At 46.2% G+C, this 27,002-nt stretch overlaps 1 long non-coding RNA gene across 2 annotated transcripts; it reads right to left on the bottom strand.

Moving 5' to 3' along the window:
• Positions 1 to 15,992: 15,992 nt before the first annotated feature.
• Positions 15,993 to 25,896, bottom strand: LOC138117664 (uncharacterized). Of its 2 annotated transcripts, none has more exons than XR_011154764.1 (4): positions 25,758 to 25,896; positions 21,228 to 21,280; positions 17,094 to 17,150; positions 15,993 to 16,114 (listed from the first exon to the last, which is right to left on the bottom strand). It is a non-coding gene; the product is annotated as an uncharacterized lncRNA (long non-coding RNA). The 2 variants fall into 2 exon arrangements; XR_011154765.1 differs by lacking the exon at positions 25,758 to 25,896 and adding an exon at positions 21,436 to 21,506.
• Positions 25,897 to 27,002: the final 1,106 nt, after the last annotated feature.

A 27,002-nucleotide genomic window follows, 5' to 3' on the forward strand; every position in this document is an offset into this window, starting at 1 on the left:
CATAAAAGCTGCTTTTAGTAGGGAGAGAGGAAAAATTATTGTCATTGTTGCCAGTAGAATTATTAGCTAATACTTTATGCAGAACACTATTGATATTTCAAAAACCTAACAGGGTAGGACAAAAAAAAAGGTAGTTAAAGAATGATTTAGTATTAAAAGCACAGGTACAAAAGCTCATTCTCCAGTGTTGTTTTGGGGTGACAAGGTCATGCAGTTAAGTGCGCTAAAGTTTCTAAGCTAGTTTAAAATTTGAGGCAGCAGCCGCATTGTAGATGATGAACTGTGGTTTCTTTTGAGTTGTTTTTTCTTTTGTGCTGTTTCTCTTAAAGTGTTTGGAGAAATACTTTTACGTTAAAAACTCATTTTAAAAGCACTGTAAACGTAGAAAAGTGGCCAGCTGCTTAATGGGTTTCAAGGCAGGACCTGTATTAGACCAGGGAAAGTTCTCCAAAGGAACACTCTCAAACTGGAAACCTGTTTCTTGCCATTTGTCATTATCAGTGGCATGAAGGGAGCAAGGGGGGATGGCCAGCCTGGAGCTGCTCAGTGCTGCCCTGGGAACAAGGGCTGCAACCGTGGGTGCAGGGTGTGTGCACATGGGCTGGCATGTGAGGATGGAGAAAAGCGCTTACCAAACAGATCTTCCCATGACCAAAAATTTTGCAGCTGCTTTCATCACACAGTCGAGTCTGACCCACACAGGGAGCTCCTTGGGGCCTTACAAAGTGAAGCAAAGTCACCCTGCCACACATAGAGGTGGGCACTGCTACTGCTGCAACAATATTTTCAAGAAAATTGCTAATGAACTTTGGGTTTCCTCCTTTGACCCTCTGGGAGATGTGTCTCACTTCTGTGGAAACCAGCTTGGGGATAACTCTTTACTCATTAAGGAAAAAAATAACCTGAGTTCCTTTTTCAGCGTGTGTGTGTGTAAATTCCAGCCCTTTCTAGCAGTGCCTCTTTCCCCCTGCAGCCTCCTGCCCAGCCCTGGTTGCAAGCCCTGCTCGTGAATACCACGGAGTCGCAGCAGCTCTCGATGTGCTGAAGGAAGAACACGCAACTGGGACGAGGCCTTCCCGCATCATTTCAGACGAGTTAATCATCTCTCCAACTTGTTCAGCAAGGCTTAGTGCAAACACCCATTAAAAAAAAAAAAAAAGAGGCAGTTTATAGCATACCATGCAAGCTTCATTTAAAAAGAAACATGTTCTTTTTCAGACAGGTTTAAAACAGGGTTATAACTAATCTCAGCTTCTCTCCCTCCATCTTTGAATATCTGAGAAAGGAGAACTAGCAACATCTCTTTAAAACATGGAATAATCAGGCTGTTAGCTTTGGTTGCACAGCACACATCCCAGGCTGTGATGGTGGCTTACCTGGGGGCTGCCTCTCTGCCGGTATTTTGTTGGTTTGGTGGGATCTGCTGACAGAACTGGGGCCACGATCCATCAGGCTGTCGGGAGGGGTGCTGCATCCCCCTGCGCCTGGAGGAGCGTGCCTCTCTGAGCGGGGGCTTCAGCAGTTCCTGCAACACAGATAATAAATAATCCCGTGTTTGTCAGGTGGCACTAATCTGTGAAAGATCAAACCATCTCTCTGCAATGTGTGTATCGTGTTTGTCTCCAGACATTTTGCATAGCAGAAGAAAAACAAACAGCAGGGAATGGAAATGGAGCAAGTGTGTAAAGTTCAACGTAAAGTGTAAGCACAGAGCAGATATCGAGGCAACAAACTGGGATTTACAGTCCTTTCACTACCACCAAACACTGGGGGACAAGCTTTTTGTGAGGGGGGGAACCCTGACATTACTTGCCTTTGGTTCCTGTTGTTGGGATTATTGTTTTAAGCCGTGCTTAATTGTCATGTCTCCACGGCCACATCAAAAGCCAAGAAGATTAGGTTACAGGGAGTGTTTGATGTCAAAATACAAAATAAATAAAAGGAAAGCTGAAAAGGTACTATATTTTCCATGATGTTTAGTGAGGTTTTTGCTTCAAACATCCCTTTTTATTATTATTATTTTGCAAATGTTGCACTTTTAGTGACAAGACTTCATTTACTTACTTTCAAATGACTCCACTGCTTTCCTGCAACAGCTCAAAAGGGTTAATATCCCCTCTTTGATGGCAAACATGGTATAATTAACGCAAACTTCTTAAGTATCCTGGTGACCTGTAGATGGCCACATGAGAATTTTGTTATTTACTGACTTGCCAAACGTTTATTGCTTATAGCAGGACAAGTGGGAAGCAGGCGTTAATTTTGATGCTGTTATCTGTGATTGCATGTAAAGTTCATAGCAGAGAGTGCCTATATGTCAACTGCAATTAAGCATTTTCCCAGTTTTTTAAAAATTAATTTCACATTGGTGGAGGGGGTTGGAGCGGCAGATTTACAAACTGAACTCCTGCCCATCCTCAGAGCAGGCATGACACAGCCAGACACAGGACAACTTCCCCTTACCTGCAGCAGGCTGCAAAAGAAAACAGTCTGGCGCCATGGAGCATTTGATCCTTGGCTTCTCCGCAGAGACAGTCAAATCAGTACCAACTGTGGCAGGGCAGAGAGGGAGATTTTGTGGAGTGGCATCTCCCCTTGGAAATTAGCCTGAAAAACAACCAAAATGAAGCCAAGAGTGGCTATCAGGTGAGTATGTTCATTTATCACCAACCTGGACTGGATTAGAATGCATGACCTAGAAGTAAAATGCTTTGTTTAGTCCAACTCCCTGGGCCATCTGGTCCTTGCAAGTAAACATTTCTAAGTGAGATTAAGTGACTGTTCTTTAAGCATGGTGATATGAGTGCAAACCAGGCTGCTCTGGGTCTAACAGATCAAACCTCAGCATCAGGGCAGCCGACTGGTGCCAATTCAGAGACACCATTTGCCAGAACAGCTTTGGGTGCAATTCTCCATGGTGCCGGCTTTGCAGCCAATCCTGGTGGTTCAGTCTGATGTGTCCATGTCAGATCCAGAGCCTGTCCTAAATCCAGGGCTCACATTGCACCAAGGTGCTGCTGGGAGGTCGAGGACCCCCATCAGAGGGAACTTATGGGAGACACTGCAGAACTGCCCTGCATTTGCAGTAAGAACTAAGTTGCATTTCTGAGCACCAAAAGCGCATCTCAATAAAATGCGGTCTCAGGGTGAGAGATACAGCAGAGAAAACATCCAGCAGGTAGAAAGACAATAGAGAACTAACCCCTCCTTCAGAAAATGGCTTCAACATACCACAGAGGGAGGGAACTGCTACTGTTTGGTCTATAAAAACCTGAATCAGGGAAGTATAATGTTAACCTAGCCTGTGCAGCAGTGCCAGGCAGAAACCAGCCACCTGCCTGTATCCTGCACGCGCCTCTCTCTGTGGTTCTGCACTCTGGGCTGCAGGGAGTTATCTGGGGGAAAGTTGACTCTGGCTCAGGAGGGTCAAGAGCCTGTGTAAATCATTTAGAGTTGGGCCTATCAATGCCAGAGTGTGAACATGGACCCTTGTTTCTTCTAAACACTTCAGTGCTTCATCAGAGTCTTCCCCAGTGCTTTTATTTTCCTTTGGCTCTTGATTCAGGTCCTGCCTGTTCTCTGTCATGCAGAGAGTACATGGCAGATTTCTTTACCTGGGGCATTTTATTGTCTATTTTGGTTGTGATTTTTTATCTCTGGTTCTTTAATTCACTCCCACTTGCCCACATTGGCATTCTGGTGGCAGGTTATACTGCCAGGGTGATTTCAAGGCAATCCCTACTGGATTTTGCTGTAAAATTCAGATTAATCTACCATCTCCTGCTTTAATTCAGCCCATCCATTATTTTCTTTTTCTTTTCTTTTTTGTAGATCCTTGAAAAATTTGAAAGTAAAACCACCCAATTTGGAGAGTTAATTATAGAAAGAAGAGAACTAGATGAACAAAAAGGAACAGACCAAAATCCTTCACGTAACCTTTGAGCCCACAGGCACTCTGGACTGCACACTATTTTTCTCTTTCCAAGCATTACTCCCACTGGCACATGAAAGATGTTCTCGATGAGAAAGCACATCTCTGGAGGCAGACCACTGCCTGACTGGTGCCAGGACTCACCCCATTCCCTCACACACTCACTTTCTGATAAAAAACAGAATTACAGCGCTCCGTGCCTCAGTTTACCCGTGCAAAACAGGCATGAAGAAGACATGACCTGCCCTATCAGCTACATACAAGTGTTAACTTGCTCCAGCCTAGCAAACTTCAGGGCAAGTTCTAACAAATGTCAGCGTGTGGTGTGCACTGATAGGCACAGGGAAAGGCCACAACACTCTCTAAGTTAGAGGCTCCTCCCTGCCTTTTCTGTGGAGCTGCTGCATGGCTGTTACCACTTCCACAGAGCTGTTTGTGGCACAAATGACACACTGGAGACATTAGTCACTGGAGTGCATCCCCCGGATGATTCCAAGCGCTGACCGCGCTCCCTCACGGAGAGCCCCACGCACACACAGCGCCGCACGCAGCGCCTCCAGCCCCGGCCCATTGTGAAGCAGCCCTTTCGCCATCTCCCATGCTGTCAGCCCCTGACCTTCCTTTCACATGCTCTAATGGTCACTGGAACACCGCGGAGAGAACACAGTCCTGGTATTAAATAGCCCTAATTTGTCTCCAGGCCTTTCCCCCTCCTCCCCCTTACCTCAGTCTCCTGCGACTTAACGTTTAAAACAGCTGAAGTTTAGAACAAATCAAAGCTCCCAATAGGCCCAGATTGTCTAAATACGGAAAACAGGAAGTGAGTAACCTTCAACGGGAAATTGTTCATCCGATGGAGGCCAAGACCCAAGGCCCGGTGCTTTGCAGTCCTGCCCCAGCCCAGCAGACACAGCGCGTACCGAGCGGACACCGGGAGCTTGGCAGGAGGGAGAGACTGGGGGAAACTTTTGCTTCTCTTGCAGTCATGTTGGCTGCTTCAAGAAAGGAGATGGTGTTTGCGTCCATACAGAACAGTAGAAGGGCAGTTGGGAGGGTTATTTTTAAGAAGACTGGGGATGGGATGGAGAAGGAGACAAAGGTTGGAAGGAAAAACAGAAAAGATGCGTGAATCCAAACTAAAATCATCTCTTGCTTCCTATGAGAGTGAAGATGGCAAGAGAGCAGTGCAAATGGCTTGGGCTGTTTCCAGAAGGGCGGGGAGAGATTTTGTGTGACAGCCCACTTGATGATGAAAAGGAGAACACTTCATTTCCTAGGCAGTGAGAATAATAATTTCTTTTTGTTGAGTAACGTGCCTGCTTCCCCCCACCAGGAAAGATCCCAAATTATTTTACCGGCTGTTTATCTAAGGCTTATATTATTCACTCCTGAATTGCAACCATTAGTGGGGTGGAACACAGCAGCTGTTTAACAACTCAAAACAATGCCCCTTTTTTAGAGAAGGTCATATTAAGATCCTCTCTAACTGAAAGTGAACTTCTTGCTACGTGCTGCATCCACTGGAATAAAGCTTTGCTCACAATTACACTTCTGCCAGAGTCACCAAACTGCCAAAGAAACTAGGATGCATGCCTGAGTCCTTCCACTCCAACTCTGGACAGGGCTAATGAACCATCTACCACAAAGGCCCCTGGGTCATAGGCAACCTTCTTCTGACCCCCTTGGAACTTGCACCTGTGCTCATATGCCAGTTTTGCTTGGGGCAGCTCATGGGATAAGCACCAGCAATAAAGCCTGGTCTCCAATTTGGGAAACAGGCAGAGAAAAAAAAGTCCTGGTTTGGTTTGGAGTTTGGCACCACTGTCAAGGAGATGGGGGTTGTTTGGTCCTGTCCTGGTTTCTTGCCTCAGGACTGGGAGTACTACAGGTGAAGGGCACTCCTGGGCAGATATGCACACATGGGACAGTCTCCAGAGGACATTCATGCAAAAAACACAGCTGGAATCAGACCTGCCTGACTGGGATGCTGCACCTCTGCAAAGACTGGGGCTACAGAGAAACATACAGCAATGGTAACTGTTGTGTCTTTTGAGGAAGACAAGCTAGAGATGAAGCTTCTAGATAGATCTCCTTGTTGCAGAATTTCAAATATTGCGCTGAAATTACCCTTTAAAAATATTTTTTAAATATTAGGTTTAGGCAGAAATATTTTCCCTCTTACTCCTACAGTCTTTTTCTGCAAAGATTTCCCCAGATTTCTTGTGGTTTATATAGGCGTGTAAAATGGGACTCGTCGCATTTGCTTCACAGAGATTTTCTCTCTTGCATAAAGATGAAGTCTAGTTGGTTGTTTTGCTAGCAAACCAGCTGGCTGGGAGAAAGATGCTCTTAATCAAACAGCCTCGATGCCTCTCTGGAGAGAACTCTGTCTTTTTTCCCATCACAACAGGTTTCTTCTTTGTTCTCTGGTGGGCAGGTGTTGTCCCTGTGGGATGTGAAAAAGGGCAGGCTCTGATCCCATTAAAGATAGCCCCATTGGTAATAGATCAGAGGGGCATCCCTAGGTTGTGGGAGAGTATGCCTGTCTTGCTTCACTGGCTAGTGAATAATAGAGCTGGCTCTCAATGATACTTGGAGGGTTTTTAACAGGAGTCCTGTTCTCCAGAGGGACAATGAAAGGGAAAGGAACCCAGAGAGTGATGGCTGTGTCTGGCATTGCCAGAAATCACAGCTGGTCCTGCAACTGATGGGAACGGGGACAATGCCTCTACCCAGGAAAGATGCAAAGAAATGCTGCCCCGCTGCATTATCTTCTTGCTTTACTCTCTTTCCCCACCAATTCCACAGCAAACTGACTTTGAGGGGTATGAAAGTGAATTTTGCTCCAGTGGAAGGCAAGACATGGATAACCCCCGAGATAGAAAGACTGCTGTAACCCCTGATCTCAGCCCCTCCTTGGACCTTCCATCTTGAGGGTTACAGCAGCTCTGATCTGACTTCCTGGGAAGGAAGATTGGGTGTGTGCACTAAAGGAGGTCAGGGAGCTCCAAACCACATCCCTGGCCTGGATGAGGTGGTCAGGGAACCAGGGCTGTGGCTTGCCCAGTGGAGCCTGTCTGCCTGTAGTCCAGACATAGCATGGTGTAGCTGTTTTTCTTCTGAACTTGTGCTCAGAAGAACTGAGATAGCAGCAAGGACCTCCCATGCATTTCCTTCTTCTGTGCTTTCTAAAATCCTCCAGGAGGCGAGTGCGCTGTGCCCAGGACATACAGACTCCTGAGATTTAGAACAGGCTCCACACCTGCTTAACTCAGAGCCCTACTGTCTGTGCCTGCTCAGTTAAGGAAGGATTTTTCTACATCATGTGGGGTTGTGGCAATCCATTAATCTGTGTTAGTGCAGGCCTTGGACATGGTCACATGCGAAGAACAGAAACTTACATCTGGATACATGCAGCAGGCAAAATATGCAGCCCTGACTGCAAACCATACCATAGGCACGTGGGCACGTTCCTGAAGTATGCACCAGCACTATGGGTCCAGAGGCTTGTCCATATAAGCAACAGCTCTTACAGACAATGTGTCCAGGCACAGGCCTTGTGAATTTCCTTTCTTTGTCAAGATCCCTGTGGCCAGAGTCATTCCAGCTCCAGCAAAGCTGTTCAGGAGGGACACACACCTGCCCAGCAAAGGCCCTGCATCACAGAGTTAACCCTGAGCTCCTGACTCAATGCCCAGGAAAGCAGCCACTTTGGGCAGAGTCTCACTGGGGTCAGTTTTGAACACTGCCTTCATGGGACCCTGCACAACTCAGAACTCAAGAGTGGCTGCACTCAGTGTTGTCAGGACTGATAAGAACAGAGATGGTACTGGAATGTTAGACAGCTGGCTATATTTTAACACAATCTTTTTACTTTCTTTTCCTATGTTCTTCCTTAGTGTCATTTGGAAATTACACTCCTTTTGCCCTATGCACTCTGCACCTTTTCGACATCTTTTCATCTGCACCCTCTTCCTTGCTGCTCTCTTTCTGATGGTTCACTCTCCCATTTACATCTTTGCTGAATTTACCTCTGTGGCTCACAAACCACCCAGAATCCTTTAAATCCACTAGGTCCTGGGAAGACTGGTCATTCTCCTTGTGAAGCCACTGGTTCAGGCCACTCCACTTGATTCAGTCCTGCCTGAAATCACTGCCCCTGCTCAGCATTCCTACATTCTGCCATCACTTTTAGCCCCGATGCTGAACAAGCACAGCTCTCTCTCCATGTATATGTACATATGCATTTATACATGTTCCCACCACAGAAAGAGACCGATTTGGCAAGGTTTAATATGCTCCCAGTTCTGCTGTGGACTCTTCCTCTTTTGTTGCAGCTGTGGTTTTAGGGCAGGCTTTGTGGGTTTCAGAGAGTCCTTGGATGCCTTGGGAAACGTTCTGCAGAAGTGCACTTTCTCTCCATGCATTTTGCACTCCAGCCACCAGGTCCTGAAATCTCAGTGCACAGGATTTCCCCTATTTAGATGAACACCAAATCTACTTGATTTTCAGGCATTGTTTCTGATTGATACCACTTGTTTATACCTGCAGGGTCAGGCAAAGAAACAGAAGAGGCAGCTGGACTCCCTCCTGCATCCGCAGTGGCTCTAAGTGAGCCACAGCACAGCATCAGGATGCTCTGAACGGGCTAAGAACCACCACCACCTCACAGCCACGCCAGCCCTAGGGTGGCTGGTGAGAGCTGCTTTGCCACACCTCTGGAAAGAATAAGATCTCACCCATTACCCCTAATGTCTCTGTCCTTGACACAGGAGAAGCAATACAGCCTACCTCATAAAGAGTAAGGGAAAGCCTGCAGGCCTGAAACAGAAACACCTCCTGCCTCTCTTGTGCTTGTCCTAGTTACACATGAGGGAAACTAACCCTGCCTTAGAAAAGCTGAGGATTAGCCTAACACACCTGGGTACCACCTGCTGCTTTAGTGTCTCCAGCTCACAGTTTTGTGACAAGCTGTGTGCTTGACAGCAATATCCCTTTGAAATGGCAGGTATAGCGCTGAAGGTTTGGAAAAGCCTTGCTCCAGCACAGGGCAATTGTCAATATGCATGAAGACAAGCTTCCTGGGGCTGGCTGGGGGCAAGAAGGGGGCAGCTTGGGTGGAAAAAACGCCTAAACCACAGCACAAGGCATGCCTGTGCTCCAAACCAGCTACCCAGCAACTTGGCCCTATGAGTTAGAGCAGCCTTGAGGTGGCTCTGACAGGCAAAGCACACAAATGCTGTGATAAGAAAACAACCCCCAAAGCAACAGAATGTCTCTCAAGGTTTAAAAGCACAGTTGTTTAGCCTTGCCTGTTTGTATGGGAAGCAGGAGCCGCAGCTCCTGAACGTGGAGCTGGCAGGCAGCATAGGAAAGGAGAGGGAGGCGAGATATGTGGCTGAGGAATTTGCAGCCTTCAAGTTCCCTCTCTCCCACCTCCTCCTCTCGCAGGAAATGAAAGAACCCTCTTTTGTGGAGGGAGGCTGGTAGGTGTGCATGCGTGAGTGTGTGTTTGGGAGCAGCCTGGCCTCGCTGTTCCCCTTCCCGGGCACCTCGTGTCCCCTGGCCCGTGCACGGAGACGCCGGAGCCCTCGGGGCCGGCTCGGGGCTGTTCTCAGAAGTCTCCTCATGCGTGTCTGAAAAGATGGATCAGGCAAAGGAAGTGGCAAAACCACCAACATGCCCAGGCCCTGGAGAACTGCCTTTTCACCTTTTTTTTTTTTTCTTTTTTCTGTAAAGCAACCCCCCCAAACTTCTTCCTCCTTCCCTCCCCCTCTCTACCCTGCTGAACCGCAGTGCTAGAGCAGCAGAGCCTGAAACTGGAGGAAAGCAAAGGACAAAAAAGTGGCCATGGGCATTGTAAAGAGTGATGACAGGGACCAAGGCCAGCAAGACTGGCTGTGGGCATGGCCATGGGCAGCTGCTGCTGCCCTCACCCAGGACGGAGCATGGAGTGGAGAGGGCAGCCAGCCCTCTCCACCAAGGGCGTCTGCTTTAGCCTCTGTTTCCACAATAACAGGAACAAAAGAATGGGCTGTTCATCCCCATCCCCCCTCACTGCATTACACAGTGTACCTGCATGGCCTGGTGGCCTCTCCTTCGGGTGCCCTTGGGAGGGAGAGGAAAAGCATGGCTGGAGATTGCACTTCTGTTTATATCTCATCTCTTTGTTAGCAGTAAAATCATCTTCTCCCCATGCTTGCTCCTGAGGCAGGTGGTAGCAGTGGGCTGAGGAATGAGAGGGTGACCCAAGCCTCCTCCTTCTGCACCCTAAAATATCAGGCAGGACAGGCTACCTAAGCACGGTGATGGTGAACAGGTCTGCACCATTCTTTGTGGGCTTTTACCACTCCAATCCACAGCCAGACAGTGCTGGAGAGCTCTTGAGTCCACGTTCATCCCTTCTGGTTTTCTGGGTCAAAAATAAACCCTGCATAAATAAAATTTTCTAAAAAAGAAATAATTTTTACTTCATGTTTTCTGTAGAACAAAAGGTATTGAGTGAAAGAAAGGAACTGTCTGAGAAGGTAAGAATCTCCCAAGAAGGAAGGGCAAATCCAGCATTGCAAAAAAAATTACATAGTGACAAAGGAAAAAGGTGAATGAGTTGAAGGGAATTAAGAAATTGAGCGAGTACTGTGCCATGTGACTCAGTCCTGAGATCTACATGTCTGTAAGGCAGATGGGGTCCTTACACACACAGCAAGGTGGGAGAGGAAAAGAAGAGTAAATAAATAAGAAAAATGCAAGAAATAAGCCTACCCAGAGATCTAAGGATTAAAAAGAAAACCTTTAGTAGAAATGGAAAACAGGGAGGCAACCAAACAAGAATATTCAGTCAGTTAAGGCTTGCAGGGAAAAGATAAGGGCAGCAAAAATGCAGAATGAGTTAATTATAGCCAAAGGGATTAAGGAGAATAAGAGGCCTTTTACAAATATATCAGGGGAAACAGAAACACTAGGTAGAAGGTGGGTCTGTTAATAATAGGTCAGAGTAGGGAAGGAAAATAATGAAACAAGGGGACAAATCATGCCAACAGCAGTGTGGGCATCTTCCTGTTACCAGCCAGTCCAAGACCTCCAAACCAGCACGACAGATCCATTGATGGTGACTGTTTTCAACCCAGAGACTCCCCATTCACAGGGGCAGATCTGAGCTGCCATCACAATAGAGATGGGTATGGAAATGAATCATGCAGTGCCTAACACTTCCTACAAGAAATCAATATGTTTTCAGAGATGTAAGTGCCTCAGCCTGGCTTTTTGTTTTGTAGGAGGCTGGAGACAGCACATACACCCAGTTTAGGCCACACATGTGGTGCAATGGCCTTGGAAGAAGACCTGGTAAAACACAGCATTGAGTGATAGAGGAACTGACCAACTAACCATGGGCTTCTCATCAGCTCTTGTACCTTGGCTTGGCTATTTCCTCTGTCTGCCTCTCTTACCTCCAATGAAAGCAACAAGAATAGAAACCAGTAAATCCCCTGGGGTTGGAAGCCAGGATTGGCAAATATTAGGACTTTGCAAAGCTTGCATCTCACTGATTTATGGGTCAGATTCTCACCTCCTAAGAAATTTTGCGCAAGAATTTTAAATATTTGAAATATGCGCACATTTCTGACGTCAGGATTTTGGCTTTCTCCCTCTTCAGAGCTAAAGTTTGGCTCCAGATGCCAGGTTTCCCTCTCAGTTCCTTTATAAAAACAAAAGGCTCAGTTAGTAAAACTACAGACTACTTATGTCCTCTCAAAGTCAAAAAAGAACCATCAGGAGACAAAAACTGTTTCACCCAGCTCCTTCACAGGAGGAAACCCACCCCTCTCCTGTCTGCCTGTGGGCGCGTTTTGCATACTGGAGCCTTTCCTTGAACAAGACCCCTCAGGCACCCTCCAGCCCCCATCTGCCAGGGAGTCACACAGTGAAACAAAGGGCCAGCTCCTTTGTCTGAGGAGACAAGGTGCCAACCTGCCTGTCTCTGTTTACCAAAGGGAGGGATGTTAGCAGGGTGAGAATGGGGGCTGGGACCATTGCAGGGGTGGGGACCATTTGTCCTCTATTCCCGGCTCTCAGGCGCTTTCCCCACCCTGCTGTCTCCCTCTGATTTTCGTGTCTTGCCAGTTTGGCTTTTTGAAATGCTTTAAATAGTTATTTAGGAGGCTGCTGCTGATAGATAGATAGATAGATAGATAGATAGATAGATAGATAGCTAGATAGATACTATTCCCTACAGCTCCATCCACCAATGATACAGGGTTCTTAATTCATGGATAACCATGGATGCACACAAACAACCCATAGCTTGTCCTTTACTCATTGTTTGCCTTTTTCTGCATCCCTACCGCGTCTCCTGCCGAGAGCAGACAGTGAGGAGATATTTGGGGCCAAGTCCTAGGACACAGGACAGTCATATCTGTTCCTCAGCCACACATTTGCACACTCAGCCGTGTCAGAAATGGACAAACCCAGCCAGAACCAAGTCAGCCTCCCTCCCTTTTTACCGATGTTGCATGTTACAGGGTGAAGCTAACACTCTCTATCTCCCTGGTGCCTCTGCACTTTCAACTCAAATACATAAAACTGCACAAGGAAGGAGAGGTTAAAATAACAACACTCCATTATAAATTATATACTGTCCTCCTTTTACACCATTGGTTCTTTTACCAGCATTATCTCTGTTGGGTGTTATGTTAGAGGGAGTCTCCAGGAAGATGCTGAACAGGATACTGGATTTTATAAAAAATAAAAATATATGCCGCTGCTTTGTATTGCACTCTCAGCCTAATGAATAACACACAGGTGATGCTTCTAGAGGCAGACTTGTGTATGTTCCCCCATCTCTTGCTATATTTGCCCAGCAGTATCACAATGTGAGTCCTCCCACTTCTTCTGTCCACTCACTCTGGCACTCAAGGGCTCAAACAGGAGTGGCAGAATTGCAAAGTATTGCTGCTTCCGTGGCTCAGCCCCTCGTGGAGCAGGGAGAGTTCTCTTGCTCTCTGGACTCACACAGCTTTTTTTTCTCCAGTGCACAGAGACTTTGCTGCAGTAGATATAACCTGCTCTTATTTTTCTTCTCCTCCTGTGGCTCCCAGTTTCCCAGGAGATGGTTTGCAAAATCTGGCCAGGAGAGGTGGTGTTGTGGGGAGGGAAAAGGAGGTAGAGCCCAAACACCAAAAGCAGCAGCCACAGCGGAAAGCAGTGCTTCGAATGATCTCATGAATCAGCCACGACATTATCTACAGTGAAATGCCTGGGAAGGGGTTTCCCATGTCCTACCCTGACCTGGAAGGTTGAATCCACAGGGGCCTGAAGGGCATTTTGATTGCCAAGGACAAAGGCTAAATTAGAAGGAAATGATATTTTATTTAACCTCTGCATCGCGGTGGGGGCCTGAGGGGAGGGTAGAGGCATGGGGGTGGTGACAGAGGCATTGGGATAATAAGGGGGATTCAGAACAGATAACTCAGGAACATATGGGCTCTCACTAAAGCAGTATGTCCCACCGAAAAGCCAATTTCCCTTGACATGCTGTCAGCCACTGCTGGGGGAGGGCAGAGCCCTGCAGGCAGCCTGGCCAGCTCTGCCAGGGCTGTGCTCTGCCATACCACCGTGCTGTTTAGTGCCAAGATGGAATTTCCTTTCGGGAAAGGGCTGTGGTAATTGTCTCTCTTTACACAGTGCTTTCCAGACAACATGCCAGATATTGGAGCCCTTATACAGGCAAATCTCCCAGGGACACCCTGACTTGGCCTGGAAGCCAGGTGGGGCTCCAAGTACTCAGCATTATGGAGGATCACGCTGAAGGACTGCAAACCTGTTGGTGCAGGGACCAGCTCTCCTGAAGGTGTCCTGTTCCCAAAGTGTGGCTGGGAAGTTTTTGATGGCTGGTGGCCATTAAAAAAATAAACATCACAAGAGCTTTTGAGTGTGGGGTGGTGTGAACTTACCTCCTTGTTTACATGCCATTTTAGCTGCAACAGCTTTAGATGCTTTCCTCAAATGACATTCCTGCAGGAAGCTGCTGTTGATGTCCTGAGGACCCAGGCAATCCGGTGGGTAGGTGGGGAAGGTCTATCTAGCAGGGAGGGACTGGGAGGGAAGGCAGGGAATGCAGCAGTGCCTCCAAGGGAAGGTGGGGCCCATACCACCTTGGGTGGTGGGCTTTATGCAAGAATGCCCCAGAGGACAGGCGGGGGCCATGGGTGCACAGTACAACCTGTGGTGCCAGCAAGGTGAGGCCTGGGTGGTGGTGTCCACTCTGGTCTGCTCTCAGTGCAGGGAAGATAACAAGGGTATCTGAACATCTCCAATGCTTCTGTGAAACCCAGCCTTTCCAGGATTGCTCTCTCTCAAGTTTTTAGCCAGGCTGGAGGCACAAATAGGGTGGGGATCAGAGAACTAGAGGCATGAGGAATGGCAAAGACCTTCACTACAGATCACCTCATCTGGTATTTCATCACACCATGCAGGCCTAGAATGACACCTTATCACTTCTTTTGGGAGGTGGTTTCCCTACCTCTTATGCACCCCAAACCACGTTGTATTTTGCCCAATTTCTGTTTCACTGCAAGTAGAAAATAGGCATGGATGTCAATATGAGTTTTTACTAGTGAAAAGAACTTAAAAGTGACACCCCCTCCTGTCTTCCCACAGTACCAAAATATCACACGTCAAAGATCCTCCTGCTGAGAGCTGAATTCCCCCTTCACGCAAAGTTCAAGGACTGAGGCTTGTTCCAAGCATTTCTATTTCAGACTCTTGGTCTTTGACCAAATCGTTGCATTTCAGGCTTGTGCTGAAGACCTGAGGACCGTATTTGTTTGCATTTCCTTTGCATTTAGGGGCCCAGGCACAGCCCCATACTCAGAGATGTACAAAGGCAGCAGAAAGCCTCAGCCTGTCCTGGGCAGGTTCTCCCAGATATGTATTTCCTTAGAGGTCCTGGATACTTTGGGGACAGGTCAGGCACACACCAGTTCTCCAACTCTGCTGTGTTGGGAACCTGCAGCACAAATTGATCTGTGGGGAGCATGACCCAAAGTGTCAAAACAGGGCCTTTAACATTTTCCACTGCCACCAAACCTGTTTGACTGAATTGCAGGTTAAAAAGGCATTGTGTCTATAATCGTTGGGCTTTAGAGAGCATGTCTTTTCCTTTAATGAAATACCTTGCTCATTCCTTTCGAAAAGGAACCAAAGACTTCTCAGGTTTATGATAAAGTTGTAAAAATTTTATTTACCCCATATTTCCTGCTGGGTTATTTACGAGGCATTTTGTCAGCTCTCATAAAACTGCCTAGTAAAATATATTTTCTTACAAAAAAAATAAAATCATTTGGGCAGAACATCTTGAGAGCAGCGAGGACAGAGTTAATGGGATACACACACGTTCCGACCCTGGGAGAAAACAAAACAGAACGAAAGCCAGGCATTGTTGTGCTGCATTAGTTAATAATAGCTTTAGAGCTAAAATCCTGCTCCCACTGATGTTACTGGAAGTTGGTCCTTAATATAAAATAATCAGAGAACCAGCTGCCATGAATTACAGAGCCCCAAAATGAACCTGAAATGCATCAAAGCACCCAGAAGACACACTTGTCCTATTGAGATTTCACAGGAAACACCAGCTCAAGAAGTTTTTCTTTAAAGTATGGTAGTTTAGGTTTATGTAAGTTGGGGATGGATGCAAATTGTCACTCAGTCTGGAACCCAAGGTTGGTTGATTGTTAAGACAGTAACTTTTACCTAGTTAAGGGTCAAGAGACACAACATGAAGCTCCTTGACGTAAACCTGGAGGAAATCCCATCCTGGTAGTTGCTGTCGAATAAACAGCCTGGGCACAGGAAAAGCATGACCCACCCACTCTGGGCACAGCTGGAGTGCATTTGCCTCTCTTGGAGCACAGTTTTTCAGTTTTGTGTCACATGTTCACATCTGCTCAGTTCTCTGTGGTCTAAACTTTTGCTTTTTATTCCAGCAGTGCTCATGTTCCCTAATCCCAGTGGGAATCTCGAAGCACAAAGTTTGTTGTGCAGTATTACCCCTAACACCCTTCATTTCAGCCCTTGCAGCTTCACTCCAGCCACAGTCACCACTTGCAGATAAGCAGGACACAGGTAAAAAGTCCTTTCCATGTGGCAGGCTTGGTCTGGCTCAGTCAGGAGCTCAGCAAAGGTATTCTAGCTTGAAGGCATCAGGAATATAAAGGAAACAAGAAAACAATGAATAAAAGATAAAACAAACAAACAAAACAGGGGAGGTTGTTTTTAAAACAACAAGACCTGGATGCTGGGAAGGGTCAGAGGTCTTTTGTTCTGTGCCTGTACAGCATTTGCACAATACAACCCCAAATTACAGCTGAGCTCTTGCTCCTGTTACCCTGCAAACATTAAGAAGCAGCAGCCAAGTATGGGAGGCAGGCAAGGAGCCAGGTTTGCAAAGGTATTTAAGTGTATAAAGACACAGGGGGATATTTATTTACAGATGCTAGTAGAGGTCCTATTTCCTACAGAAGCCAAGGGGCATTAGGCTCTCACTCCAGCAGTTTATCAGTGCCACCAGGATCTGTGTCTTTAGGTACAGATAGAGCTGGGCTTACCACTCCTCTCAATAAGATTTGTTTTTTAAAAGCCTCTCTTATCATGGGGTTGCTCTCTATGTGTCTGCAAAGCACCCTTTGCGATGCAAGGCCCTTCCTCAGTCACAGAACCTGCGACAGCGTTTAGCAATGACAGGTCTGTGCTGCTTTGGGCATATGCAGATACTGGGCTGTGCTTTCCTTTGGCACAGCTGTGTTTCTCTTGGGAGGCAGGGAGGTCATGAGGTGTCTGGGTGATCCAGGGGCCTGGAGCTACCCAGAAATCCCTGTCAGCCTGCCCTTGGGGAGTGGAAGGGGGGGAACTGTCTGCTAAACAGAGCAGGGGTGGTTCCCTGGAAAACACCTACATCAAGTGGGAGGTACCAGACCTGAGTTTTAACAAGCAATTCAGGAACTGGCTGCAATTTTAACAGTTTAACCAAACTGGACCAAACTTCCTCCAGCTCAGCCCTGATAGAAGTATCTGATAGACCAGAAAATGCCCTCCAACTGCTACATTCGCCCTGGACTGGACTAAGTCCATTACACTAACTCAGCAAGCAAATTCAAGTTGGACTCACCTGGAATATTTGTCAGCTGTCTAGAAATAAATGCTGTAGAACTCCAATGCTGGTAGTCTGGAAAGGAAGAGGAGAAATGTGTCTAAAGGCTCTCTGGATGTGGCTCAGAGTGTTGAGTAGGTGGAGTTGGAGAAGGAAAGCCATTTCTATTCCAGATATCAAATAAGCTCTCAGGAAAATTCCTTCTACAGCTTAATTCATTTAAAAAGAAAACACCTTTGCCTCCCAGCTTTAAAGAGGTTTTGGATCCTCTACAACCAGCACAGTCAGTTGTTCCAGAATCAACAGTTTTGGTCAATGACTGACAAGGAAAGGCTGCTTTGCCTGAGTGCACCAGGGAGAAACCAGCAGACATGTGGCAGACACCTTATTTGCACTGGTAGGACTAATGCCTTTGAGTCAGCCTTCGAAAGGTGAGCTGGCAGGATGTTAGCATACTGCACGCCCTGACAAACCCCTGGTGATGAGAGAGCTGCTGGAGACCAGAGCAATCTGGCCCAGGAGGAATGTTTCTCCCCATTCCACCAGACCATGGCTATTAATGGGGCAAATTCCAAAATTAAAACTACAAAAAGCACCTCCCCGTGCTCCAGGCAGGGGTCAGAACATATGGTGCTTAAGCTCCAAAGCTGGCATGGGTGCTGTCTTTAGGAGGGGAAACATAAAAGGACACAGATAGTGGAGATGTGCAGTGGCCCATGCTGAGGTCTCTGAAACGCTGCTGTTGATGGGAGTCCTTGCCACATCATTCCAATCACATCAGCAGACACAAAGCTTGTAGCTGCCCCTCATTTTTTTCTTCTTTGCAACAAGCTGCGTTATTTCTCTTCCCTGCTGCCAATTGGCATCAGTGACCAACTTACCCACATCAAACACAAAGATCTGGGTCGTCTGAAGCCAAGCAGGACCCTCTTCTAGGGAACGCTCTGGGGCTGTTTAATAAAGTTAAGAGACTGGAGAAGCATCCAAGCTTTCCCACCGTAGTAGGAGAAGATGAAATTCTTTAATTGTTTGTGTTTGAGTGAAACTCATATAAAAAGAGGATTTGGGATTCTGGGGAAGCTTTAGAGTGGAGTCTGACCTTAAGCCATGTTTCTGAACAGCATCGCACGCTCTCACACTGTGCTCCCTGCACCCACTCTGGGAACTCAGCCCTCACTCACATCCCTCTTACTGGGGTGCATGGAGGGATTCAGGGAGGCAACAGATATTTTATCCTATAGCTAGTACAAGATCTTTTTGGGCCTGTAGTCCAGGCAACTTAAAAGAAGCTGTGCCTCTCATGGGCAGACAAACATGAAACCACTCTGCATCCCATTACATCTCAATTATCCAGTTATGCAGAAGTCATAAAGCAGTTTGGATCCCAGGCTGGGGTCTCTCCTTAACCCAAATTTGAGCACATCTGCAACATTAAACCTATTCTGCTCTCATTCTACTCCACACAGTCCTTATCACAGTGCTCAGACTTTTCCAAAGAGTAATAAAAGGAACAGACAAATCAAGCTAAGCATGTGAATTTGGCTTTGAATGGCAGAAATCTCATAGGACAATCAATTTTCATAATTCTGTCCTCATCTGGGATTGAAGTTCTATGAGCCTGCTAAATTAGCTGCTATTCAGACCCAAACAAAGTCCTATCTGCTAAAATCCACCCAACTTTGGAACTAGTAGTGGTAACATGAAATCTAAGAAGACAAGCAGAGCGGACACCAGCCCAGATGCCTAATGGAAACAACAGTAGAAGGATCTGAATCTGAATTTCCTAAACCACAGACAAGCTCATTAATGCTGCAGTCAGCCTGTGTGTCATCTCTCAATCTTGATAAAAACAAAGTGGGTTTTGGTGGTGTTGGTTTTTGGTTGGTTGGGTTTTTATTTTCTTAAATTGGTAAATACAGGGACCACTAGGAGCTGTTTTAATTTTTTAATCTTGAAAGTCCTTATGGGGTGGGAACTCTGCCTTCCATCCTTCACCACCTCACATTCACAAGTCACTTGTAGAGATGATGAGAAGCCTTTCCCTTATAGATTGCATGATTTTTTTGTCATTTGTGCTATTGTAGCTTTGGATATCATCAAAGCTGTGGCACAAGCACAGGCTTGAAGGTAAAACACAGAACCCTTCCTCTGCCTCAAAAGATGCCAGGATGCTTGGTCTCAAATGCCATCTGGCACAGTGGAAATCTCACTGACAAAGAGAGCAAGTAACCAAAGTGACAGTAGAGGAAAAAACCCCAACCATGACAGCACTGACTGCTTACTGCTTTTCCTAAAATTACCCTATTTTAACCTACTATACCTCTATGAGGAATAACTAAAGAGACTGGGGCATTTCAGTCTGGGAAGTAAATGAGACAGTAAATGATCGTAGAGGGCTATAAAATGCTGTGTGGAACTGGCAAAGGTGAACCAGGAACAACCGTTGAGCAGCTTTTATGGCAAAGGTAGGGAGCAACTGGGGAAGCTGGGAGGAGGCAGACTCAGAACAAACAGAAGGCAGTGTCTGGGCAGTGTATGCTACAGCCTGGCCCCGCCAAGTCTCTGTTTTGAAAAATAATCCTGACGAGGGCCACCAGCCCTGACGAAGCCCGGCTGAACAAGCACCAAATCTCTGCATGCTCAACTGAAGGACAGGTCTGGTTAATGACAGGGAGCCTTTGTGAGGGGTTGTCTCAGCTGCAGGGAAGACAGATGCTTTCAGTCAACCCTAAAAAAATAATTGTAGCTTTTTTTTTCCCCTGGAAGTGACATACAAGTAGATTAAGAGCCTTCCACCTTCTCATAATCCTGATGGCAGGAATGTTTAGCAGTCAAAGCATTGCACAGGCTGGTTCAAATTCTCATGCTGCTATCCTGGTTTTACCACCAGTTTATTGCATGGCATTACAAAACACATCTAAGGTCTTGGCATATATATGAGGGGTGTCAAACCAGCAACAGCCAGGGTCCTGTAGTCTAAAGTTTGGCTCAACTTGAGAATGACTTTGCATGCTGGTATCTCAGGAGAGTGGGACTTCACCTAACCTGCAAAGGTTTAAGGGTGCCCAAGTGTTAATTGTACATATTTGAATCAGACTGAGTAAATTAACCCCAGTTTTTCAGGGTAAGTTGGCAGAAGGCAGAACCATCTGCAAATGGAGAAATGCAAACAAGAAGGAAAAAAAGTTCAGTTTTGCATCCTGAAAGAAAATGCAAATCTTAGGGTTTGGGTTTTTTGTTTCTACTTGAGTTTCAGTGCTGGTCTTCTCTGATTCTACACCTTCTGGCACAGGAATGAAACCAGCCTAATTTCAGTAACTGGCCAAGGAATGCTCAGGCTTTCTGAAGTCCCAGCCTACTTGGCTAGCCCTGTTTCTGAGACAGAGAAACAGCAATCTTTCTACTTTTAACATCAATAACACCAGTTATTCTCCCAAAGAATTATTATCAACAATTCCTTTGCTATATTTACAAAGAAGCGGGGCTATTCTTAGAGAAAACACTAAAAAAGCCATTTTATTTAGCTTTCTTGGCAGTTATACAAAAATGTAAGGAATGTAGTCAGTTAAAAACATCAAATCCCCAGCACGAGCCTATAAGAGCTTTCTAATGCATATTTACAGTATAGAAAGCAACCACTTTCCTGTTTTGTAGAACAAACAGGGAACCTTCTCTTTTCCTCCTAGCTGTTCCTGAAGACCAAATATTAAGTTAGACACAGAATGTTGCTTTTAATGGCGTGGGTTGTAAACTTTTAATGCCTAGAAAATGGGACTTTATACTACAGCCTTCTTTTCCTAAAAAGGAATCTGAGGCAAATTTTACTGCTGGTTTTAGGAAAGTTCTGAATTGGCAGCCCAGGGTATCCAAATACTCCTTTAGCCACAGCTTGGTTTGCCATAGAGAACAGCAGTGCTAACTTCTTCCATGCTGCTGCTGGCCCAGGCAAGGGCATGCACCCCAGAGAGGCGGGGACTAGGGAAAGCACTGAATTCCCGTAGGGACCCAGTGTGGAGCTCAGTGTGGGGACACTGGGATTTGGAAACACAAGCAGGGGACCACCCCACTGTCTCCATACATGCAACAGCATCTCAGTACTTTGCTCCAGCCTCTGAATACCATTAGGAAGAATCTCATAGAGGCATTACTTACTGCTTAAGAGGGAGACTGTGTGGTGCATCTGGATCACAGCTTTCCTGATGATGCTGAAAACAAGCAAACAAAAGACAGGCATTATTGCCTCCGATTTTGGGGTGAGGGTGGGTGTTAATGAGTTCATCTCTTAGCTGGTGAAAATGGACAAATGCCATGTTACTTGTATTGCATGAAGCCCAAAAGATTTCCATAGTTGTGTCAATACCTCCATTAAAGAATAGTCTTTTTCACTTTTTTCACAAAGAAACTCAGTCTTTGGGGTTTTGTAAATTAACTGGTATAGACAACATACTGCAAGGGATAATCCTCTACAGGTAGGATTTTTTTTTCAGCTATAACTAAAAAAAACCCCTCCATTTATCTCTTATCTTGCCAGTGTTGGAGACCTCCTGCTCTCCGGAGCCAGCTTGAAACTGAAGATCTTAAAAGGCTCCAGATCCCATTCCCCATACTTGAAATTAGCTCAGGTGTCCCAGGTTAGAGTGAGGCTGGAATCATACTGCCCTATCCCAACCTCTGAACCATATCACCATTTGTTGCTATTCTTCTGCTAGAAAGCCTGTTGTTTAAGATATGTTTTCAGTGGGTCCCTCCTGAACCTTCCTCAGGGAGGTGATAAAACTGCTTTGAAGTTCTCTACAAGCTTTTGTTTTTATAACCAATATTCATTGATTTTTTTTGGGTTATTATTTTTTCTTTTCTGATCCTTATGTAAGATAATGGCCGAAAAGGTCAAAGTCCTTCCTTGACCTACATTGAATCAGTGCTCCAAAACTGGAAATGTGTTTGGTTTTCTTTGCCCAAATGACACTGGCCACAGTCCTGAGAGTTCTATCATCCTCCTCCCAACCAAGGGCGCAGTCTCCCTCTTTCCAGGCTGTCCAAATGTGCCACAGCCCTGACACTGCAGCAGGAAACAAATATATCATGCAATCATTTTGCAGAGTAACATACCAGGATCTGACAAATTAGCCCATCACAACACCCTGCTGCTCTGTTGGCACGAGCTAAAACCAGCAGGAGGGCAGCTTAGCTCTCACTACCCTGCCATGGAGCAAGGCAATGCCAGGTCGGAACAAATCCTAATATAGCCCATAATCCCACTGCAGTGAAGGGATAGGACCTAGGGGAGTAATTGCTCCTTGAAGGAGATGATGCAACCCCAGTCAGGATTTCTATGGGCTTTTGTGATTTGTACCATAACCACATGCTTCTTTTTCTACTTCAGAGCGATCAGAGCTGAGCAAGGCCTCACCCAGAGAAAACCAGGCAAGCAAAGGACCACAGTTGAAGCCATAAAGAGGAAAGGAGAGACTCTTCAGCCTTTGGCTTCCATTTGCTGTCATGTAACAGTCTCATCATTGTAAGAAGTGTCAATAAGATACCAACAGGGTAAACAATTGTCAGACAGATTTTCACAGAGCCAGTTGACTGGACCATGGCTGCTTTGTACACAATGCCAATGCAGTGTCATTTCTAATGGGGGAATTTATACAGTGTAATTATGTCAGAATTTGCTCCAGGCTACACACTGTTGCATTATAAACCTGGCCATTGCCTGTGATTAGTCAGAGCTTTAAATAACACTGAAAGTAATTATATCAAGCCAGGAGGAAGAAAAGTGGTGCATTCCAGTGCTTGCCACATACCAGCCCCTGAAGGGGGTTAACTAACGATGATGCCCCTTTATTGCTGGAAGTTTTGATACCTTAGGTCACATCCTCATCACCTGGATCACCTCACAAGCCTTTTAAAGACCTTAGTTTGGCCCTTGTAATTATGGAGCAGAGGGGACTTCATGCAAGTGACAAGATTCCCGGATGATTGGCTGTAGATGGATGCGATTGAAATGCAAAGAGACGGAGGCTGCCTCACATAGCAGCACATGGCCAAAGGGGCTTTGCATCAGAGAGATCTCCCGGAATGTTTGTAGGCATACGTGGATGTCAGGCATGCTGTCACCAGTGACTTGAGGATTAAGGGCAGGTCTGGTTGCAGCAAAAGGTCACATTTTCATCCTGATGGTGGTACTGGAAAAAGCAAGGCTCCTCCGGGCCTGCATGAGCATGGTATCACATTGCCAGTGCTCTGCAAAAGTGAGGGCTCCATCCAGGAGGGACAGAAGAAGGATCTAAAAGAGAAAGTAATCACTGGATGAAAGATGAGCAGGTTGCAGGGTTAGGAGATACTTCTATTTTGCATTTCCTGTTAAAAGAGCCCTAATCATCTGGCATCCTTAGACCCCCATTTCCAAGGAGAGAAAAACAGATCTTTTGCTTTCCAGGTCATGCTAAACTTCACTTCTGTGAGGGGGACAAAGCTGGCTGATACCTTCCTTGCTCTGGCCCTGGTCCCACAGGGCTGTTACCAGCAGTTCTGGTTTGCAGCAGTTCTCCTGAGGGCTGTTACGGTGGTTGAGAATTGCCACCACACAGCATTTTTCATCTCATTCAGTCCTGCCTTCATCTCTTTCTCTGTGTCACAGGGGGTGCTTCCCCTTCATTTTACTTTCTCTTTCCAGTAAATGTTCATTTGGACATGAAGCAATGCATAGAGAGCTCCAGAGCATCTAAGATGTTGCAGCCAAACTGGACTGAGTCACAATCAGAAATGGTGCTATTGCTGGTGCCTTACAGTGTCTGCTCTAGAAGTGGCTGACACACTCAAGACTGTACAGATGCACTTTTAGAAACTGGGAGAATAATTCATGAGAAATCCCCACTACTTCTGCTTCTTCCTGACCTGAAGAGCTACAGAACCAACAATTACTTGGTGGTATCCTGGTATTTCTGCTTTTGTCTGGGATGGGAATTAAACCAGGTGCTAGATTGACAACAGAAATAACAGAATAGTGGAAGATTAGCCAAACCTTTTTTTGTTGAGATTTTTAAAATTCCCTTTCATTTTATGAGGCAGCATCCAGAATAGTTTTCATTTGTTCTGGACTGATTCACTCTTCCCCTTCCTTTGACCTGATAGAATGGTGACTGAAGCTCTAGGCTGTGCATCCTGTTCCAGCTGCAGCCAAACTCTGTGCAGAGGAGCCTGTCCACAGCTGCTTTTCATGGCTCTCACCCACAGGTTGCCACCTCTTCTGATCTGCCAGCACAACTATTTGTGCTATCAACTATTTGTGTCATCACTTCCCCGGCTCTATCAAAATAGTCCTGCTTAAAGCAGACTGAAATTAAATCAGCTTTAAAATACAGATACCACAGAGGTCTTCACTGGCATGGGACTAAGGGAAGAACTGCTGTTAAACAGCATGTTCAGGTCAATGCATTGAGCAGGAACCAGAACAAGCATCCATACAAGACATATAATGTACCATCATTAAAGAAACAGGGCTGGAGGCAGCAGCTCTGCAGCATCCCCAGCCAACCTCTCTGCTGAGCACACTCTCCTACTTGGTCTCCCTCTTTTCCCCTCCTTCTCACTTGACCCTGTAAAAAACTGCCTCAATACACTGAGCTGGCATAAAACCTAACAAAACCAAGAATTGCTTTCATTCTGCTGCTCAGCATCCTGAACAGGCTCAGAGCAGTATCCAGTGAGTCCCAGAGCCAGTGAGAGGAAGGAGGCTGCTGTGCAGCCACAGCCCATACATTGCTGTAACAAGATGTGTCTCTCTAGGTTTTAGTCACAAAATCTGCATTTCCAAGCTGCTGTGGAAATAAAAGATGCTGTGGGCAACAGAGCAGGAACTGAACAGAGGTAAATTTGTGTTTTAAATGAGAGAAAGGGGGTGGGGTGAAGAATAAAGGGCAGTGAGAAGAAAGATGCATTTTTTGAACAAAGCACCACTGTTTTATAAGACAGGATAACTCCTGAGTTACTTGAAGTCTGATAATTTTGCATCCACTTCTGGATGGTAATTCCTAGTCATTTTAGCTCATGTCATCTAACTGTTTTAAAAAGTCAACCTTGTCAAATTGCTGCTGTTTTTATCAAATGGGCAGTCACATTATGTGCATGCATTGTGTCTATCAACTGTGAAAAAGGAAGTAAAACCCAATAACTCCATCAAATTTTCCATCTGAGGTGCTTTATCTCAGTATAAGTGGCTCAAAAGTGTAAAGTCCCCAAATCTTAGGTAAACAGATAGGTGGTTGGTTGGCTTGCTGTGATTTACTTCCAGTACCTCCCTCATCTGGAATACCTGGATATTCACCTGGAACTGTTTTTCATTTTCACCTGGAAGGGCGTTTTGACAACAGGGATAGTTTCTGCCAAAGGCTCCTTGTTGCTTGTTCATGAATTTGTCATATGAGTGGAAATACCACTCATCACTGCACTGGGAGCAGTGAAAGCCTGTTCTGGCTGGAGCTCTCTGTGTCTGTGGTGCTCTCACTCTGACCATCAGAGTGCTGAACTGGCAGACCTGGTCCATAACAGTTGTGTATTTGGCTGGTTCCGCAGCAGAGCATTGAGATGTGGTGGCTTAATACTGCCAGTGCCCAGGGTATGCAGCCTGTCCTGCCTAACAAACAGGGTAAACCAAGCAAGGTTTCACTCTGAGTTCCTTACCTGCTCCACTGTATAGAATTTCTGAGCGTGGCAGGTGGAGGATGCTCCAGTTCCAAACAGTGCTGGTGACATCTGGCTCTCAGGGCCTCTGTACTGGCACAGTCCCTGTTCTGAGACACCTCAGGAAAGATTTCAGGGATCTTCCAGCTTCCCTGCTTGAAGGAGAAAGAGAAGTTAACTTTTCTTACTTCCTTATACTCCTATTAATAGTCACAGAAGTTGCAGTGCTGCAGCAGCCTGGGGCAAAACAAAACCCCACTGCACAGGGCCTTGTAATTGCAAGAGCAAGTAGAACAAAAGACAAGCCAAAGATGTGTGTGGGCACAGATGCTCCAATGTACAGCCCTGTATTCCTCTTCAAAACACCTCAGCAAGGTGTTGGTGACCATGGCTCTCCGACGAGAGGAGGCTTTGCTCTAGGGAGTGACCCAAAGGCCTGTGAAGCCTCTCCCCAGCCCTGGAGTGCCACGGGGCTGTCACCCAGCCCCAAGTCCCTCTCATTCCTCCAGCAGTGACACAACCCTGGCACAGCTTTCCTGGGGAACAAGCAAGGCCAAGCAGCCTCTGACCCTGCTATGTGCCAAATTATTTTGATCCCTTTGATGAGGAGTTGGAAGGAACAGATCCCAGTGAGTGAGGGGGTGTGTGGGCCATCAGAGGCATCAGTCAGTTGGTGCCAGGTGGGGATTCAGGGACTTTAAGCCTTGGAGGTGATGAGAGTCCCATCATGGACTGCACCAGAGTTGTGAAGCCGCAGAGAAGATGGATTCAGCCAGATACGAAAAGGACACAATTTCCCTTTCATTTGCCCTTCTTTAGCCGTCTCTCACCTCTCAAACACCAAATTTCTTGTGTTGCAGAGATGCCTGCAATATTTGCAGGAGAAGCACTTTCGGGGTGGGAATTACAGGTGTGTTGAGCTACAGCCCCACAGTCACCTGCACCACAGACATCAAACTTGAGGGGGACTGCAGGAACTGGGAGGTGTCATTGAGCATCCTTGCAGAGCCCAGGTGCCAATGAGGAGACAGATCAAGAGAAAAGAAATGGAGAAAAAGAATTGTTTTTTTCTCCTATACTAACATGACCTAAAAAGTTAATTGATGTGGCTTTGCCCCATCTCTTGAGCTTTTCTGAAATAAAACCTGTGGTTTTGAGTGCTAAAAAGTGAAATTGATGAAGTGATGAATGAGACGTGATGAAGTAGAGCAGATGGGGCTGCACCAGGACAAGGAGGAGAGCAAG

This window comes from Aphelocoma coerulescens, chromosome 12 (genome assembly GCF_041296385.1).
Source record: "Aphelocoma coerulescens isolate FSJ_1873_10779 chromosome 12, UR_Acoe_1.0, whole genome shotgun sequence".
NCBI classification, from domain to species: domain Eukaryota; kingdom Metazoa; phylum Chordata; class Aves; order Passeriformes; family Corvidae; genus Aphelocoma; species Aphelocoma coerulescens.